The sequence below is a fragment of the Martes martes genome (assembly GCF_963455335.1).
Source record: "Martes martes genome assembly, chromosome: 2".
Taxonomy (NCBI): Eukaryota; Metazoa; Chordata; class Mammalia; order Carnivora; family Mustelidae; genus Martes; species Martes martes.
In genome coordinates, this window is record NC_137889.1 from 151535457 (window position 1) to 151556500 (window position 21044).

The following is a 21044-nucleotide window of genomic DNA, read 5'->3' on the forward strand; positions in this document are numbered from 1 at the left end:
TATATGTAGGTCTGCTATAAAACATTTTGTTCTCCATGGTGGAAGAGTGCTGAAAAATGTAATTAGCAAGGGCAGGTAGAAAGAGTGAAGCCAGTATATGTATACTTGATATTTGAAAGTACTTTCCTAAACTTAGAAGACTGGCCATACAGACACAAAGAATATTGTTTTGTTCTAGTCAACAAAATTATCAGAGCTCATTCATAGGCTTATGGAAATCTTTCCAATTATTTTTATCAATTATTTTCCTTTTAAGCTCCTGGTTACATGCCATCATGCCTTCATCCTTATTTTGCTGATGGGGACACTGGTATTTTCACAAATAATCTGAAACTCTATCACCTAGATGAACTCTTCTGTCCCATCTTTTATAATTTCTCGCCGTATGTTCTGATAATTGAGGTTTAGCACATTGACATTAGGAAGGCATAGAGCCCCTGTGTGTCTGGAGACAATGACGGACACTCCATTGTCAGAGATGCAGCTTCTTAAGGATGTGATATCCTGTCTGATCTTACAAATGTCTCCTATGTCCAATTATCACCAGCCATTTGGTTGAGTGACAAGATATCAAGGGGAAATTCTTTCCAGATCAGTTTCGCTCTCTCTCTCTCCCTCCCTTTCCTCTGACACGGAAGTGTTCCTTATTAGGATCTAAGAAGCTTGACATTAACTTTGTGGTTGCAGTCAAAGTTTTAATATGACACTGTTTGTTTGGTTCCCCCAAATCCAAATCTGATCTCCCTACAAGGGGAATTACAAATCTTCTTTGACCCAGGGTTTAATCTCTTACAGTCCTACACCTCTGACCTTCAAGGGAAAAACAAAAGCAAAAATGATAAATACTTAAGACTGAAATCAACAACATATATTTATAAAATTAGGGAGAAAAATTTAAGAAAGAGTAACATTCTGAAGTCTTTGGCTTTGAAAAATAAATTGATCATGAGCTAGGATTGGGAAGATTAATTAAAGAGAACAAAGCATAAAAATACTATGGTATTTCATATTTCATTATTATGAAAATGCACAACAATAATTGCATTCACCAGAAGCTTTCTTCCTAGAAACACTAAATATTACGCCTGCATTACCTCATTAATCTTCTTCATAATCTGGCAAGATGGTTAAGAAGAAAAAATTAACATTCAAATTTTACCAATGGGCTATAGAGTGTAGATGATGATATTGATGGCAGATATTGCTGACTCTTCTGCATGCCTCAGTTTACTACTTCTAGGATAAGAATATTCGTAGAATTTTATGCAAAGGGTTATTGTGAGGATCACATGAGTAAAAACACTGAACAGGCCTAGATGAGATCCCAACACATAGTAAAGTCTCAGTAAATGGGGGAGGATATTATTACTATTAGAATGCAGGATATGCAAACAAGAGAAAATCACCTTCACATTTCCTCTGGAGCCTCAACAGGCAAGATGGGAATAAAGCTCTCAATTCCATTCTGCAACCACCCACTCAACCGTGGCACTGCAGAATGCACCAAAAACCCATAAAAAGAGTATTCTGCATTGAAACAGCACTTCTCATTTACAAAACACTTCTAGATATGTTCTCTTCTACGACCCTTGCAACCATCCTGCAAGGTTTTTAGAGAAGCCAAGGTTATTACATTTAATAAGTGAGAAAGCAAAGAACCAGAGATGATAAATGACATACCCAAGGTCACCAGCCAGTTAGAAGTCAAGACAAATTCAAAACCAATTTCATTACCATGGAGTTACCTGCAATGAGTATCTCCAGAATTTTTTTTTTTTCCCCCTCCACTACACATACTGATGTACTGATCTTCCTAATAGAACTTTGACTTCCTTCTGGAAAGTTAACTCAGCGGGTGCAGGCCTGGTTTGATGGTAAACCATGTCACCTACAGAAGCTGAGAGACTCCTCCATGCTACTCTTTCAGGTCTCTTCTCTTCCCGCCTCAGTGTAGCCAGTGTCAGTAGGTGGGCCTAGATTTGAATGGTCGGGTGCTCTCTCCTCTAACTCTGAATTTTAAACACCCAGAAAAAAGGCTGGAAGAAAGAGTGGTTTCCATCCGGTGGTTGCAACCTGATGAGAGCATGACATCATTTCCACTGCTAATATCCGATGGAGTCTACGGATCCAGCTCTCCCAAGTCTGATTCCTCTACCTCCCTGATGATGCTTCCAGCAACCCCTGCAATCCTACAATAAATTATCTCCTCACTTAACAAGAGTGGCATCCTGCTTTCCGCAACTTGAGGGCCTGAGCTGATGCAACAACGCCATCCCTTTCTTTCACTCATCCATGCCATCAACAGACACACTGAGAATTTATCAATTTATCAGAGAATTTATCAGCTGCCATGCTAGGAATTATGGTCTGGAATATAATCAGGATTAAAAAAAAATGCAAGCATCTAAGTGACTTAAATCAAAACATAATAATAAAATATGATGACATGCCACAGTCAGGAATACAAAGTGATGGGCATCAGAAAACAGGCAAATCGGAGTTAACTAGAGAGATAACAAAGGCTTCCTGCAAGGAAGAGCTTCACCTGCGTCCTGAAAAATGAGCAGGATTTGTAACACATTCAAACATGCAGAATCTAATACTGGGAAGAAAAAAATACTTGTGCTCCATTCAGAAGCAAATTTATTTTCCTTCTAAGAAGCAATGACTGATTTATGGAAAAGGAGAAGATTTGGGGAAATACAATTCTATATATTTGGATCATTAAAATGTATTATTTAGCATTTGTTCACATCAAGCCTGAAAATTATCACAGAGCAGAACAGAAACTTTAATAAACATCTGTAATTGCAAGTCCAAAGCAAAGTATTGTGTTTTTCATTGCAGTCATCACTAGGATGGGTATAAAGTCCTGCTGGGTTTAGAACCAGATTTTCCAACTAAAATCTATAATTATACTATATTGGTCAGCACTCTAACCAGACCAAATACTTCAGATTCAAAAATCACCTCTAAATTATCCCTGACATGAGTGACGTTTTTGGAAGCAAAGAAGCATTGAAGAGCCTCCTTCAGTTGTTTTTCCTATGTTCAAAAGGGTTTCCACTATCCAAAAATTATCATTAAGGTCTTAAGTACCTCTGAATTTTTGTTGAAGTTAAATAGAAAAAATAAAAAAGGCCTTATGGTATTTATTGAAATCTATTATCCCTTCCAGCAAATCTCTATTTTTCCCAAAGCCTGTTTTGTAAGATCCCCTTATCACAGGGCCTTTGTAAAGGCTATAGTTTCTGTCTAAACTGCCCTTCCCTAGGGGTGCCTGGATGTCTCACTCAGTCAGGTTGTGTTAGTTGATGTTAGGTTAGTTAGTTGATGTCAGCTCAGGTCATGATCTCAGGATTGTGGGATTGAACCCCCTATTAGGTTCCGTGCACAGCAGGGAGTCTGCTTGAGATTCTCTCTCTTTATCTCCCTCTGCCCCTCCCCTCTGCTCTCTTTCTCTCTCTCAAATAGATAAATAGCAGAAGAATAAAACTGGACCATTTTCTTGCACCACACACAAAAATAAACTCAAAATGGATAAAAGGCCTAAATGTGAGACAGGAATCCATCAAAACCCCTAGAGGACATCAGGCAGCAACCTCTGTGACCTCGGACACAGTGACTTCTTGCTAGACATGTCTTTCAAGGCAATAAACAAGGGCATAAATGAACTATTGGGACTTTATCAAGATAAAAAGCTTTGCACAGCAAAGGAAACAGTTGACAAAACCAAAAGACAACTGACAGACTGGGAGAAGATATTGCAAATGTCTCATCAGATAAAAGGCTAGTATCCAAAATCTTATCAAACTTAATATCCAAAGAACAAATAATCCAGTCAAATAATGGTCAGAAGACATGAACAGACATTTCTCCAAAGAACATATACAGATGGCCAACAGGCACATGAAAAAATGTTCAACATCACTCAGCATCAGGGAAATATAAATCAAAACCACAATGAGATACCACCTCACACCAGTCAGAATGGCTAAAATTAACAAGTCAGGAAATAATAAATTTTGGTGAGGATGTGGAGAAAGGGGTACGAATGTAAACTGGTGCAGCCACTCTGGAAAACTGTATGGAGGTTTCTCAAAAACTTAAAGATAGAGCTACCCTATGACCCAGGAATTGCACTATTTCAGGGTATTTACCCTGAAGATACAAATGTAAGGATTCAAAGGGTCACCTGTATCCCAATGTTTATAGCAGCAGTGTCCACAATAGCCAAACTATGGAAAGAGCCCAGATGTCCACTGACAGATGAATGGATAAAGATTTGGTGTGCATATATAATAGAATATTACTCACCCATCAAAAAAATGAAATCTTGCCATTTGCAATGTCATGGATGGAATTAGAGAGCATTATGCTAAGCAAAATAAGTCAATCAGAGAAAGGCTAATTATCATATGATTACACTCATATGTGGAATTTAAGAAACAAAATAGAGGAGGATAGGTGAAGGGAGGGAAATATTAAATAAGATGAAATCAGAGAGGGAGACAAACCATAAGAGACTTAATCATAGGAAACAAACTAGTATTGCTAAGGGGGAAGGAAGTGGGGGCGTGGGGTAACCAGGCGACAGGTATTAAGGAAGGCAGTGATGTAATTAGCACAGGGTATTACATAAAATTGATGAATCACTGAACTCTACCTCTGCAAGTAATGATGCACTACATGTTAATTAACTGAATTTAAATAACAATAAAAAATTAATTAAAGGAAGTTTTTTCTCTTTTTTCTTTTTTTTTCTTTTTTTTTAATTGAAAAAATAAACTGCCCTTCCTTACCCCTTCTCTCCCGAATTCTGTAACCCACCCTTCAAGCCCCACATCAAGCATCATCTTTTTAGAGAAGAACCCCTTGAAAAGCCCCTCAATATTAGATCCCAGTTGCCTCTCTCATGGCTCACTTTGCCTTTCCTTTGTAAGTGAGAAAGTTATGATTATATATTGGCATAATGATTTGATTAACGATTCTCCCCAGCTGGACCGAACAATTTGGAAAAGCAGTGACTACGAGTTGTTATTCCCTTGTGTTAGCCTTAACGGATGGAATGAATCAAGGAACAGAGAGTTCTAATATATCTGCCTTAAAATCCTACCATTTCCAAAGATGATGCAAGTGCCCTATATGTGGATATGGATATTAATGAAATCTGTTTTCCCTTTTTCAGTGTATTTCTCCCAAGTTCAAAAATGTCTTTGTCGTGGATCACTTTTCTCCAATTATATCTCGATTGTAACTCTGATGACAGCTTATTAACTCATCCTGTTTTCTCTTTTTTGTCCTTCACAGAAAGAAGGACACAGCCAAATCTGATTCTCAAATATACAAACTCGCATAGGGTTCTATTTTTCTTTCTCATTACGTATGCACTCTCAACTTCTGATTTCCGTCTCTAATTTTTACAGATTTTGTTTCCATATCTGCTGTTGTACAGACCATCCCAAGGAGATACATTGACTCCGTCCTCTGTAGGACATCTGCACCCTGGACGTACATGTATTCTTGCACCCATCATCCTGTAGTATTTGTATCGGCTGCAGTCTGCATTGCCTACAGGACTGCGAGCTCCTTACAGGGAGGGACACGCTGTATTTGCCTAGGAATTTCCATTTTTTAACACAGTTCTTGGCGTGTGACACACCTTTGGTAAATACTTGTTCGACTGAAATGCTTCAAATCATTTTTTTGGAAAGGACTGCTCTATCGGCAGATCCAATTCAAAATCTTGAACTTGACTGCATTTAATCTTACTGTTTCATTTTCTTTCCAGCTCACCTTCCTACTCCCTCCGGATATAGAGATGTAATCCCTGTTTTCTCCTGTCTTCTACATGATTTGATGTCGCAAATATGATTAATGTGCTACTCAACCTCTTGCCCACATCACTAATAACAACGTTAAAGAACACTGGACCTGTTACGAAATGCCGCTCCAGCAAACGGCATGTCTCTCTGCCCCTTGTTTACAATTCTTAATCTCTTTTAGGTTCCATGGGGATATTCATTTCTATGACCAATTTGAATTAATTTTGCAAGTCAGATTTCAAGAGACCCAAAGAGCCAGAACAGAAGCCTGTTCACCATCTGAAAGCAGTACCAGCTGATCTGGAGCTGTAATCTAAGTCGACATTCAAAGCAAATATGTATTTTCCTGCTCTAGAATAATCACACGGATTTGCATAGCCCTTTCTGTGTCTAGGGCCCTGTTCTATTAATTTTATATATTCTGGTATTGACCAGAGTAACCCTATGAGGTAGAGACTACTATTATTCCCATTTCACAGATGGGAAAACTAAAGCACAACGAGGTTCAGTAACTAGCTCCAGGATTCCGGAGAAGTGTCTTGCTGTAGAATTTGGGCCAAGCTAAGCTGGTTTTAGAAAACTTCAACTTCTTCTTTGTAACCACTTAAGTGTTCTGGTTATCCACGGTTGCATTTAAAAAATACCTTAGAACACGACGTTTAAAACAACAGCTATTTGGTTGTATCATAATTTTGTGGGTCAGTGGTTTAGCGAGATGAGTCTCTACCTAGGATCAAAAGGGTTACCCTGGAGGCCAGGGTAATCTGGAGGGTCCCTGAGACTTCACCACCCGCCTGGCGCCTTGATGGGGATAGCTGAAAGCTGGTCCCTGCTGAGCTCCTCTCCTTCTCCATGGAGTCATGGGGCCTCTCCACACAGTCCCTTAACAGGGCAGTCACACTTCCCGAGGACGACACAGCGCTCTGAGGCACCAAGGCAAAGACTGTTGGTCCACTTCGTGACCAGGTCCAGAATTGGCACAGCATCACCTCCCTAGTGGATCCCTGGCTAATCCAGTCCCAGCCTCACCTCAATTCAAGAAGACAGGAAACAGACCCCGGCTCACTGTAGCAGAACCGTAGCTAGCTCAGGCTCTCACATCAAGTATTGGATTTTTAGGCAGTTGAACCAAAATACAAATATTGTGTATTTTATTTCCTACTTTCCATTCTTTCTTTTTAAAATTAACATGACTTCTTAGGAAGTTAAAGTGGAAAAGCAGGAGCCAGGAATTCTATCAGGCATTTTTATCAAAGTTGTTTCAATAAGCACCTAACTGAGCTATGTGGAGGCTCATTATGATGAGAGCTTAAGTCCCTGCATAAAAAATGAGCACAGCAAGGCTCAGAGAGGTTAAGGAACGTGCCCACAGGGGACTTGGACTTAAACCCAAGAAATAGGTTGTATTTTTCTTTTTAATTAAACTGTAGCTGCTTCTTATGATTTTATAGGAACATAGATTGGAGTGAAAGAGAAGACACTGTGTGTGTCTTAGTGACACACACACAGCTTAGTGACAGGGTTACTTCAATTTGGTCTGAATTTGGTACGAAGCGATCTCACTTCCCCTCCCAGACCTTGTCTTCCCAATTTGTAAAGTAAATAACTTGAGTCAGATTAGTGTTTTCCAAACTAACGTGTCTTGAAATCAGTGTATAAAAGCAAAAGCAACATTTTTTTAAAGTGAAGTAGTATAAAATAAAAAACAGAACACATCTCATGTAGGGAGGGGGAGACCTGTGACTCTTTAGTTTCGGTTGGGGTTGCCTGTGTGTTTGTATGTGTGTGTGTGTGTACTGGACCATACCAAAAAAAAATGTATTTCTCACTATAGATGAGGGAAGAGTTTGAAAGCCACTGGGTTAAGTGACCTTTTATGATTCCTTCCCAGATCAAAAAGCTATGGTTCTGCGAACAGTCACGATTTCAACCATAATTTTACATAAAACCACTGACTATATCTAACTTGCTTTGAGTAAGACACTGCATAAATGACTGTTCGTTAGAATATACTTGACATATTTATCACCTCATGTATTATTATTCAAACAACAACAACAACAAAAACCTCTACTTTAGGTCAAATTTTGTTTTAAAAAAAAACAGAAAAAAAAAAAGCTTTTCCTGTGCCCAATCTTCCTGCCCTCAGGGCAAAAAAAAAAAAAAAAAATCTCTGCCAGCAAATATTCCCAAGCCCTAACTCACACATTCTGTACTCATTTCAAGCAGTATTTTTTAAAATGAAATTTTGCTAACTCTAGAAATCAAACCTCAAGAGAATCTCTTAAAACACAAGTGTGAGCAATAACATATTGATACTAAATTAATTCAGAGGGTACAATCTGCAGAATTAAAGAACTGATTTAGGGATACAAGTATCGAATTTGGGGAGTGGGTAACGCGAAGGAACCTTAAGTTTCCTTTTATATTGAAATCCCATGATTCAACAGTTCTAGAAATGTTGACAGGCACATATCCTGAAGTATTAAGAATCAACATGAATTGTGGATGACCTTGTTTCTCTGATCCGCTGAATTCCGTTGGCCAGAATATGGGGTCTGGTCATCTTTTTTTTTCTCTCAAACATAAAATAATGCAGACTCTTCCCTGTGTATTTGGCCAACAAGCAAGATAAATGTTTTACTTTAAATGCAAAGGCACTTTATTTTGGAAAATATTGATTTCCTAAACTTCTAGAAATTGGCACTCAGTAAAACAGTACCCGAGGAGTAAAATCGAAATGGTCTTTGGGGAAAATAGATAATACTAATTGCTCAGAAAAACTTAGAAATGACATCACAAATACCTTTTTTTTCCCCGATCTTAATTTTCACATAATAAAATATTTATGGGCACTTCATTATCTTTAAGGCACTTTTGCATTCATTTATTCAGCAGTATTTATTGGGTACCAAGTTTGTGGCAGGCACTGCCCTTGGCAATGGTGAACCAGAGGAGGTCCCCTGGAGTACGGCACAGCAGAGGGGGATACGAGATCATTGCAAATTGCAGTAAGTGTTATGGAAGAGGAAAAACAGCTCATGATGATCAGTGATGACTTCAGATGAGCAGGTCAAGGGAACTTCTAAGGAAATGACATTTCAGTTGAAATCTGAAAGGCAGGAAGGAGGGAGCTCCGTGCAAACATGAGGGCAGAGTTTTCCTGGCAGTGAACTTGCTGGAGCAAAGACCCTCCGGAGGAAACACGCCTGGATCTGAGCAAGAGGAGGGCAGCGAATAAAGAATCTCACACACCCAACATGTTCTTTCCGTGTGAATATGCTGCATTTAAAAAGCTTGTTCTTAAGCCTTCTAACCCCAATCCCTGGCATTTCATATTTTGAGGAAAACATGAGAAAGGCTTGAGAAAAAATACGGTAAAATTTTTGTGCACGGTACACATTCAAAATAGGCTGATAATTTTTAACTCTCATTTTTAAAGTTACTTTAGGGCAAAGATCAGACTGATAATGTTGGATTGCACAGGAATCTTTTTTCTTTCCCTGGAGCCTAATTTCTCCAAAAGCCAACTTTCCATTAGCATGGTCTTGTCACATTCTAAATATTTACAGCTTTTTTTACTTCTTAATCGCCATTTGATAATTTAAAAATGGGTCGACTATCACCAAAAGCTTTACAGCTGCAAAAGGAAAAAAAAAAAGTACTATTTTTGTGAATATGCAAAACTGGAGTGGATTTCCCCCCAAGTGTTTCACCCATGTGGCACCATCCCCCTTCTCCTGGATCAGTCACTACTCCCCCACGTTCTGAGGACTGGAAGCAACGGGAGAGGCGTGAGACGGACGGCACAAGCGGAGCCAGCCTGGGACTTTGAGCACAGGGCTTCGATATCCGGAGCACAGGACTTCTATATCCCAAGCTCTGGTTTTGTTTTTGTTTTTCAGAAAGGCTGAAAATAGACCACAGCCTTTCAAGCCCCTGGCCTTTGACATGGAATATTTGAAAGAATTCTATCCTTGGTACCTGAAAATGGAAGCCATTCTGATGTGTTTTTGAAAAAAATAAATAGAGAAATAACTTACCAGTAAAAATCACTGGGCAAATTGTTCAAGTTCTCTGAGGCTCACTTCCTACGGTGACACTTGTGCCTCCGTTATCAAATAATAGAATGTTAGAGCAGGTAGGAAAGAATCCTACAACTCATCTCTGTCCTGAGGCTTTGGACAGGATGTTTGCTCTCCCTGGAATACTCTGGCTCACTCTTTTCACCTGACATCCCTTTAAAGAACTTTCAGCTGAAGGGGCTTTGGCCCCCAAAGAGACCTAGATTCCAACCTCAGCTCTTACTTACGATGTTGGGGCTCATTTTGTAAAATGGGCATGAAAGATGACTTACTTGGATTGTAAAAAAGGAAATGTTAAATGGGATCCTCTATGTATAATTGTCATGGACAGCTGAGCTGCTGTCTATGCCCAGGATGGGCCCTGTGAATGACAATTATGTTTGCAGTAGATGCTCTTTAATCAGGAATCAGAAGGCCTGGTAGTTAGTAGGTTAACAGAGCATTGGTTAAAGTAGATGCAGTGTGGTCTTCTGGCCATGAGCTTTGGGTAACAACCAGTATGTTCTAAAGAGGGAAGAAAGCATGTCAGCTAACTTAGGGAGCATGGTAGGTAGGGGTCGTCTTAAGATCTTCCTCTATATTGTTTTCAGGTCTCAGTTTAATATTTTCTCTCAGAATCTTCCCATACCCTCTAGGTAATCTTAGTACTCGATGTCTGTCTCCCACCCTAACAACTAATATTTATTGAGCATATATTATATACCAGGTAATACTGTGTGTATTTCACACTAGCCCAGTAAGTATTGGTTTTTTTGTTGTTTTTTTTAAGATTTTATTTATTTACTTGACAGACAGAAATCACAAGTAGGCAGAGAGGCAGGCAGAGACAGAGAGAGAGGAGGAAGCAGGCTCTCTGCTGAGCAGAGAGCCCAATGTGGGGCTTGATCCCAGGATCCTGAGATCATGACCTGAGCCAAAGGCAGAGGCTTTAACCCACTGAGCCACCCAGGTGCCCCAGTATTGGTTTTTCTTTCAAGAACACACAGCTAATAATGTCACTGTGGCTATAACACCAGACCCAGCTTAGCGCCAGACTTTGTGTAGGTAATGCTATGCTGTCCTAGTAGCCTATCACACCCACCTCTGTCAGGGTCCTTGGCACACCTGGTCTATGCCCACTTCATCTGTCTTCCTGGGCAGCGGAGCTCCACCAGTGAGAATTACCACAGAATCTGATACATAACAGGTGCTCAATACATTTGAGGTTTCCAAACCCTCATTTTCACAATCAGAGAGTGACATCAGGAGAGGTTTAGTGACCTGCCCAGTGGGCAACACCAATCTCAGAATGCGGGTCTCCACGGCCATTTTCTCTTCACCTTGTCAAGCTCCAGCTTGTGTTGGTTTCCTCACTCAACATCTCCCTATTTATTTTCTCTTGTCTCTGAAGCCATACCCCAGTCCCACCCCCAGCTGGGTCTTTGACTCTGTTTCCCTGAACCTGATTTCCGTCTATGATACAACGAGAGTTTTAAGTATGTTAAAAAAAAAAAAAAAAATGGTGTTAATACTAAAAGCTCCAGAAAGAAAACACGGAAGCCTAGCCCCCCGCAAGCTGCGATCTGTACCAGTGATGATGCCGGTGCCCACGGCACCAGGCTTCCTCAGGACCTCACCGGCTGAGGTCCTGCAAAGCTAGACCTTTGAACTAAAAAAGAAAAACAAATAAATAAATAACTAGCTCTGCTGATTAGCAAGGTACTGCAGCTGCTGGCAAAGCCTCCCACATCTAACTTACCTCGTATCATCATTCCTGATGTTTGTTTCCTCTTCCAGCCGAGATGAAGAGAGAACTGGATTGTGCTTCTAGTGTACAATCTTACCTAATTACGCCAGCTGATCACTTAAAAGTAATGTTTGCACACAGATCGGGAAGATGCTTACAAGAACCAGCTGGTTGATAAAGGCTATAAGTGAGGATTTGATTCCTTTTCAAAGAAGTGTTAACTGTTTTCGTCTATTTTTAAACACAGCATCGCAACACCAGTGATTGTGAAGGTGTGCTGTTCCTCGGGGTGGGCAAACAGGAGTGAAGGAACGCCCTGGGGTAACCCATGTATCACCATCATTCACCACCTAGGACACCGTTGGAAGGAGGACTGGCTGCTGCCTTTTGATTTTAGACACAAATGAAAGATTAATGAGAGTTACTGGGGGAGAGAGAGAGAGAGAGTGTGTGTGTGTACGTGCGTGTGCGTGTGTGTATACACACACGTGCATGCACCCTCATGAGCAGGTGTTTTTACAAATCAGAAGGGTACCAGATAATCACCACTAACTTCTGGACATATAAAACTAGAGTTGGAATACTGGCCACACCACACACCATGCATATGTCATGGCCAAGTGATTGCATTTTTTGGCTATGATGAGTCCATGTGCTGAGAATGGTCTTAATTAATCCACATAACAGTATCTTATTTAATCCACATAACACCCTTATGTGGGAGGTTATCAAAATCTTTTTTTTTTACTTGAGATTTTTTTTTACTTGCCTCTGTCCAAGAGGCAAAGCGAATTTGAAGCTAAACCTGTGTGTTCTCAACTTTGTCTGAACCCCAAGATCCATGTACTTAACACTTAACTCCTCTATTTGACTCTCCTGTTTTCTCACGGAGCAAAGCTTTGGGTGTCTTTAATCCACCCAGTTTCTAAAGCATTTACCCACAGCATGAGTGTTCATCCGTGCTTTTTTTTTTTTTTTAAGATTTTATGTATTTATTCGACAGACAGAGATCACAAGTAGGCAGAGAGGCAGGCAGAGAGAGAGGAGGAAGCAGGCTCCTCGCTGAGCAGAGAGCCTGATGTGGGGCTTGATCCCAGGACCCTGAGACCATGACCTGAGCGGAAGGCAGAGGCTCAACCCACTGAGCCACCCAGGTGCCCCTCATCTATGCTTTTTAAAATGAAGGGGGAGGGGCGCCAGGGTGGATCAGTGGTTAAACGTCTGCCTTAGGCTCAGGTCATGATTCCAGGGTCCTGGGATCAAAACCCCACATCGGGCTCCCTGTCCCAAGGGAAGCCTGCTTCTCCCTCTCCCACTCCCCCTGTTTGTGTTTCCTCTCTTGCTGTCTCTCTCTGTCAAATAAATAAATAAAATCTTTTTAAAAATAAATAAATAAATAAAATGAACAGGGATTTCCTTAGCAGATATTGCCAAGTGCCAGCCATGTTCCAGTACAAGCCTGGGTGCCTGGGGATAGGAAAGTGAATAAGACAGTGGGCATCTCAGTCTACTTAAGGGCCATACAAGAGAGGCATAAAGGAATGTAAGCAGTAAGCTACAGGGTAATACACGCTAATAGCACCTAAATGATACCCGGCACGTGGCAGGTGCTGAGCAAATACAAGTGGGATACAGAGAAGTATTTGCAGTACAGTGGGAACTGAGATACTAAGTCTAGTAAGTTCAGAAAAGGCAGGCTTCCTGGAGGAGGTTGCTATAGACAGAGCCCTTGTAAAAATGAATAGTTCACCAGGCATATAATGTGGGAAGGACACTCCAGGCAGAGGAAAGAGTCCTGCTTTATAGTATAATGAGATTTAAAGACTTGGAATAAGCAGCTCCGATTATTTTTCTGAAATATGAATCTTGAATGTGGCACCATTCATCGAATAAAGAGCTAAACCAAAAAACAAACAAAAACAAGTAATAGTGCAAATGATAACTCTGAGACAGGGGCTAGGGTTTTCTAGGTAAGTGATCCAAAGCATGAGGAGCACTTTCCCAAGTTTCTACACCCCAAGACAAGCATGGTATTTTGAACATCTATGGGCTACATCTAATCATGATCCTTGTGGGTCTTTGACATGATATCCCAAACAAGACCAATGCAAAACATTGAGGATAATGCAATGATAGATAATCCAAGACCTTGGAAGATAAAGAAGAAAAATGTTCTCTCCTAAAGTTAATGAGGCTGACTCACAATCTAGCTCTAATTCTGTTCATGTAGTCAAATGGAGGGTACCACAACTCAGCATGTCTTCCTAAGGGTTTCCTTCCTATCTATACTCATGGCAAACATCACTCTTTGATCTATTGCTCTTATCTGGAATCTAAATTCTTAAGGGCAGGGAACTTATCTATTTCTTTACTGATATTTCCAGTTCCTAGAACACTGAACACATTGTAGGTGCTCAATAAATATTTATGGCATGAATGAATTGATCACTACTCTTTTTTTGTTTGTTTCTTTGTTTGTTTTTAATACTGAGCCCAGGGCTACTGCACTTCCAGGAGCTAAACCAATCAATAGGAGGGACCTTGTCAGATGAAATTGATTGGCTTTTCTAGTGAACTAGAAAACACCCTGGACCCAGCTTGACAATCTGGGGCAAAGGATTTCAGTCTCCAAGATTTGGTTTTCTCACATCTGTATCATAGAGTCATTATAAGAATTAGATGATATATGAGATGTGATATATGGCCAAATTCTTTCCCAAAGAGGTTAATAAATAGCAATTTTATTTTCATTTTCTCTAGAAAGTCTTAATAAAATTAAAGAACTCAAAACTTGATTTACTTATAAATCAGTCTTAAAGCAATTTTTGTATACAGTTGTATACACAACACACACACATATATTCATTATATGTTATCATATATAATCATTCTGCAGATACAAATAAACCATATCAGTCAGACTGGTTTAGCTCTACTGTTTGATCTCATCTGTTTATGGATTATAGATTAGATAGAGAAATATGTCAACAGAAGACGGAAGAAATTAGAAAGAAAGAAAGATGATAGATCCAGATAGACAAAAGACAAAAACAATATACAGATCATAATTGGGGCAGATTGATTTTTAAATCACACACTGAACACAAAATGAAAGTCATCAGAGCACATTTAGTCCCAATGGTGCAGTATCTATAACCTTCCAGGCTTTATTTCAGTGTAAATTAAAGCAAGAGGACAAAAATGTAACTCAGTTTCAGTGATCCTAGCCCTTTAAAACAAAGAAGTAAATATTACATTTACAGGATGCTGATCTACATTTCCTACTTCCACAAATTTGTAAATACTGAAACTTCTACCCCCAGAATATGAATATTCACCAGCAAATGGATGGATTAAATTGTTATGCAAAAGACATTGTCTCTCTGGTGCATTGCAATTCCCTTTGCCTCACTCTGGTGAGCAAGGCTCCTCCCGCAGATGGTTTTGTGAGATAGACAGAGTTCTTCAGCAGCATTTCCAACAACTGCTAATGCTGAGTTCTAATGTATGCCGTGAAAAGGGAAAATCCTCTTTCTAAGCCCATATATAATTTATTAGCTTATTCATTTGACTGCAAATGCTTGAGAAAAATCTGCTTTTTTTTCAACAAGCTTAAACATTTTGGGAAAGGCCAAGGACATAAAGAAAATTTTAAAAAGGAGAAGAGAAAGAAAGAAAAGAAAGTACAGTAAGAAAAAGAAGAAGAAAGAAAGAAAGAAAGAAAGAAAGAAAGAAAGAAAGAAAGAAAGAAAGAAAGAAAAGTGTATGCTAAATGTAAATGGAAAGAGCCGGGGAGGCTTCTGGACTAACGTTTGATCTGCAATATCTTGGCGGGTAATTCGAGATTGATTAAATACTGAACGAGGCTTGATTGGTGTAGAGGTTCAATCATAATCATGATTCGGAGACGGAACCTAAGAGAGAGGAAGATTCCCCGTGAGAACCTCGAATCTGAAGAAAGCTAAAACCAGTTCCACAGAAAAGGCATTTAGATAATTCTCCTGCGCTATTTATCTTCTCACCCTGCCATACTTAGAGGAGGAGCACCCATAAGGTAAAAATAGCGCTCCTTCATGTTTCCACCAGGAAGCGATCCAGATAGAGAGCTGTGCTTTGTGGCTGTCTCCCTGGTGGCATCCCGACCGCCCCCCACCAGGAGAGGAGGCTGTTCCCAGGTGGACAGACTTAGAGCTCGGGCACAGGCTGATATTTTCAGAGAATTTGGAGTTATGAAAAACGAAAGAAGTATGAACATGCATCTAAAAGACACCATTCATTATTTGCTCTTAAACATATTCAGAATTTTCCTATGCTACTTAGGGAGGGGAAAAAAAAAACACATACGATGAGAACAAGCATAACAGGTTAAGAAAAGTCTATGATTCTGACATGCTTGGCAATAGGCTTGCAAGGCTTTCGATTTAGTTCATAAGATTAGCTAAGCAGATTAGTGTTCAAGAGTCCTTATTTTGAAAATGGAAAAAAAAAGTAATCTGGAATGTGAATAGATCATAAAAATTCTCTTGTCTGCATACAGTTCAATATTCAGATTTTGCCCGAACTGCAAAATCAACATTATCTTGTTTTTCCTATTCCAAAATTTTGCACAGATGTCTGTACTTTAATAACTGGAGGGGTGAGAGTGGGGGAGGAATCTTAGGAGGAATCACACAGATTCATGGAAAAGCCCCAGGGTTATCAACATCTGGGATGTCACCCTGCGCACGCACGTGACACACCAGACCTCAAGGCCCTTTGGTGATTTTCCAGCCTCCCATCTCCTAACTGACACAAGCTCCTCCCACCAGGCAGGCAGGCACCGCTGGTTTTCCCCTCTTTGACTCTTGGTTGTTGCTACTTCTGGTCCCCTCCTGGAATTTTTCTCTTGCTCCACCCCCACTTCCGCCAAACTATTTCCTTTCCTTCCAGCCCAGAGTTCATGTCCTCCCCTTTCCCAGTGTGTTTTTCTCTGCTCTTCAATTCCTCCCTTCTAGGATCCCCACCCCAGCTCTCACAGACACTCCTTATGGCATATGTTTGTAGGATGTCAGTGGGAAGCCACCACCTTAGGACAAAATAATACCCAAATTTCTAATCAGATATTCAAGGTACACCTCCACTTGGTGTATATTAGCCCTTCCTTTCATGCCTTCCCTTCCTCAAGCACATGGACTCACTATTTCTTCTCTGCCCCTGAACTTCCCTGCCTTGAGAATTTTGTGCTTATTGTTCCCCTCATCTTCAATAAACTTCCCTTCACCTTCAGTGTGTCTCTCTGGATCTCTCTGGATGGGAAGGGTCTCTCCTTCCAATCCTTAATCTGTAAACTCGCTCTAGGGTGTGCAGTTGTGTACCCACATTCGAGGTGCAGAATCTACAGCATAATTTCATTGGAGCTAGATTATGAGACACATGAGGCCAGAATCCCTAGAAGGTTTTTCTTGCATCTCTCCCAGAGTTTAGGCAGACTGTGATAGATATAGAGATAGTATAATGATAGAAGGAGCAAGCCTAGAAACTTCCATTTTAGAACAGGACCACATACATTTTTTTTTTTTTTAAGTTCCATCTGAAGAGATAGGGAAGGAATAGAAAAGACACAACTTCAGAAATCAAAGGGAATGGGAAAGGTACAGTGTGTAAGATATTTCAACCAATTTTTGGAGGATGAGAATTAAATGCAGAAGTAGAAGAATCTTTATTAAAAGTGGAGACACCTAGACCATGGCAGTCTGCAGGAAGAGATTCCATGACAAGTAAGCCAGTTTATCCTACAGAACCCTAGAAAGGCTCAGAACATGGATGCCTGTCTGATGAAGGTATGTGAAGTGTGGGATTGGGAAGAGGGGGTCCATTTACAGAGGATGTACATGCTTACATAGATCCCTGGCCCCAACTTCCACCTACCTGCATAAAACTCCTAAATGCTTCTTCACAAGAACAGGTGTCTCACAACCTAAGCAGAACATTGGAAAGTTCTTCTTTGCAGACATGTAAAGGATCCAGAAAAAATAACTCAAGAAACTCATGTAGGTCCCTCTAGTGAAAACACCAGTCAGCCACCCAATCCCCCAGTTGTGTGACCTACCAGGCAAAAAGGTTTACTCATGCCCACAGGGCTTATAATTAGCTTTCTGACAGTGTGTGTTTAATACAAAAGGATGAGCAAGGATCCCCAGGTTTAAGCAAAGTTTCCAACATAAGACAGAGAAATGGAAACAAATAAAAGAGGGGAATAAACCCAAAGGAAAGAGACAATGCAGGAAGCAGAAGAAAACTTTTTTTTTTTTTAAAGCACCATTTGAATTTAAAACCGTGTGTCAATATGCTGCTTTGATAAAATGTCAATATAAAAATAGAGTACATTTTGGGGTCTATAACAAATTTGGGTTTTGAAATAATGATTCCCATGCTTAAAATCTATGTGTGATATTAAAAAGAAATTGAATCTCTCTGCCCTGTGTTTTTGCATCTATAAAATTACTGTGGTAATATACTAACTCATAGGGTTGTTTTGAGGAATAAAAGGAGCATTGCAACATAGTGTGTATATTCTGTGCTAAATAAATGATAGGCATCTAGGGAAGTTTTGAATACCAGTAGTTCTTGCTCTGTTTTGGAGCAACAGACCCCTCAGAGAACTTGATAACGTCTCTGTGTCCTCTCATTAGAAAAGCAAATACACGTATGTACACAGACAAGAGTTTACACATAACTTCAAAGGAATCTAAGACACTCTGAAGCCCTAACAAGAACTCCCCAGGTTAAATAGCTGATCTAAACAAAGAAGTCCTTAAGGGCAAGGATGTTCCTTTTCATTTCCTTTAAATCAACTGCAATGTTCAGCAAAAGAGGCAACTCAGTGAACAGGGTAGGAACTGTATCTTATTTTGCCTGTGCCAAATGGAGACCACTCGGCACAAATAACAGAAGAGTTCATTGGCCAGAGGAGATCCAACCTTAACTCCCAATGCCTATCATTCCACTTGGTCCATGAAAGGAAGATGGCTGATCCAATGAGCTTGTGCTAACCTCATGCCTGATGATACCTATAATTTTCTATAGCTCCAGGGTTTAGAGTAGGGGCTCCTAATGGGTTCCTGCAGAGGGCAGAGAAGACATTGTTTTCTCCTGAGAAGACATTGTTTTCTCCTACAGAAAGACTCATGGCTCTCCTAGAAATGCTGATAGCCTTTTCTTAGAAAGGACTGACTGCCTCCGTGTAATCTATTACTGAGCAACCAAGCACTCATTAAGAATTTATGCAATGGGGTTGAATAAAAAGATACAGAACTTGTAGTTGGATTAACCTGCTTTGGGATCCTGGTTCCATTATTTCTAAACTGCATGACCTTAGGCAACTTACTCAGCCTCTCTGAACTTGTTCTTCTATCTGAAGCTCAAAGAGCATGAGGAAAGACTATACTTTCCTTAGGAGTATAGGAATTACAGTGAGGGAGCTGGTGTAGCTGGGGTAGAGTGAGGGGGAGTGAAAGAGAGAGAAACTCAGAAAGCCAGGTCATCTGGATCTCACAGGGCAGCACAACGACTTTATATTTTCCTCTGAGGAATATAAGAAGTCATTGGAGGGTACTGAAGAGAATAGAGACATTACATTTCAAAAGCTTACTTTGGCTTTTGTGTGGAAAAGACTGTGGGCACAAAAGCAGAAGTTCCATTAGTGGCCACTACAATAATCCTGGGACCAAAGATGGTGGCCTAGACAAGGGCAGCAAGGGTGACTGTGCTTATGATAAGAAGAGTCTGACTCAGGATATCTAACACTTAGGATAGCTTACATGCTCCAAAATGAAAGAAATATCAGAAGAATCCAAGTAGCTGAGGACAATTTCATAAAAGAATGTGGCTTTCACTCTGAAGAATGTGACAGAGGAAAGATGCTAGTTGTTCCCTTCTTTCTCAATAATTGGACACCCTAGATTTTAGCTGAGCACAATGGCCCAGAGGGAAAAAAAATTGGTCGATATATTCCAGTCTCCCCAGCAATGAAGTGAGACCATGTGACCATGTTCTAGCCAATGAGATATCAGTTAAAGTAGTGTATGTATCTACCAGGAGATGCCATTAAGGGAAGGGAGTGCTACCTTCCCATCTTTCTTCTTTTCTACATTATAATTGTGCAGGCATGACCAGAGCTGGAGCAGCCATCTCAGACTTTTAAGTGCAAGCACTCAAGAAAGAAGACTTTGTCCTTACTGATCTTGATGCATCCTCACTAGTCCTGGATCGCCGATATCATGTGAACGATAACTCAGCTTACAACTGTTAGAAACACTCTGATTTGGGATATCATGTCACTCAAAAATGGAGCCAAATCCTAACTGAATCAAAGAACAATAGTTTCTAAGTTATAAGATTCCTTAAAGAAAATGTTTTGGTTATTTGCCAAGCCGATAGACACTAACTCTACTTCTACAGTAGAACTTCAAAACTCATAGTGAAACAAAATTACACACACTAAGTCTTAGAACTTGAATAAAATAGAGATCAATTGCTGATTTTGAACTTTTGAGCATTTGACAGTCTACCTACAATATTCTGAGAAAGACTATTGCCCAGATTAGGATCATCAGACTCACAGGAACTCTCTAGGTGCTACCATTACTGTTGACAAATGGAGACATAAATGACATTGGAGTTGAATGGGGATGAAATTTTGAGAACCTCTCACAGTCCTAGAAACCAAATTGCAGGACCATCTGAACAATTTGAAGAAAAAAAAAAAAAAACTGTAAGTTGAGGGACTCAGGAAAACTTAGTATGTACACAGCACCTACCACACAATTCCGCAACTTAATTTGAATATTCCTTAGACTCCTAAGGAAAGTGAAACAGTGATAAAATCAGATAAACCTCCGACTGAGGCTTAAAAATAATTATTGTATGAGTGAGTATACTTTGCAAGACATCATAAACCTAAGTATTTGGCCTATAATGTATTTTGGAAAAAAGTGAATGAAATCTCAAACTTTCACAACCAGAATTTCCAAGCTCAGGGAAAAAAAAAATAAGGAAGAAAAAGGAGAGAAGGAAGGAAGGGAGGGAGGAAAAAAAGGCATAAATCAGATCTGGCATGACTGAGCCATCATACCTCCCTGACATGGTTTAACTAAAGTGGAGTAAGGGCTCTTCCCTTTACACTTGGCATAAGTCCTGCCATTTGGGACAGAATTCCATCAGCTCGCTATTGTCTTAACCCCTGTAGGCATGTGACCCCTATAGGCACTAGCTTTAGGAGGTAAGATCCATGAAGCATGGGAAGATTTGCTCTTGTCCACAACCTACTTTTAGTATCTACACAGTGACTGCCACATAGAATTATTGGTTAAAAGAACAAATGAATATGCTGTGCCTACATTTCAGAAGAGAAAGTTGAAATTCAGAGAG

General features: G+C 40.0%; 1 protein-coding gene across 14 annotated transcripts in view; it reads right to left on the reverse strand.

Annotated features, from left to right (window-relative positions):
- The window catches only part of LDB2 (LIM domain binding 2), a 375417-nt gene that overhangs the window by 295095 nt on the left and 59278 nt on the right, over positions 1-21044 (reverse strand). The gene's annotated exons all lie outside the window — the stretch shown is intronic.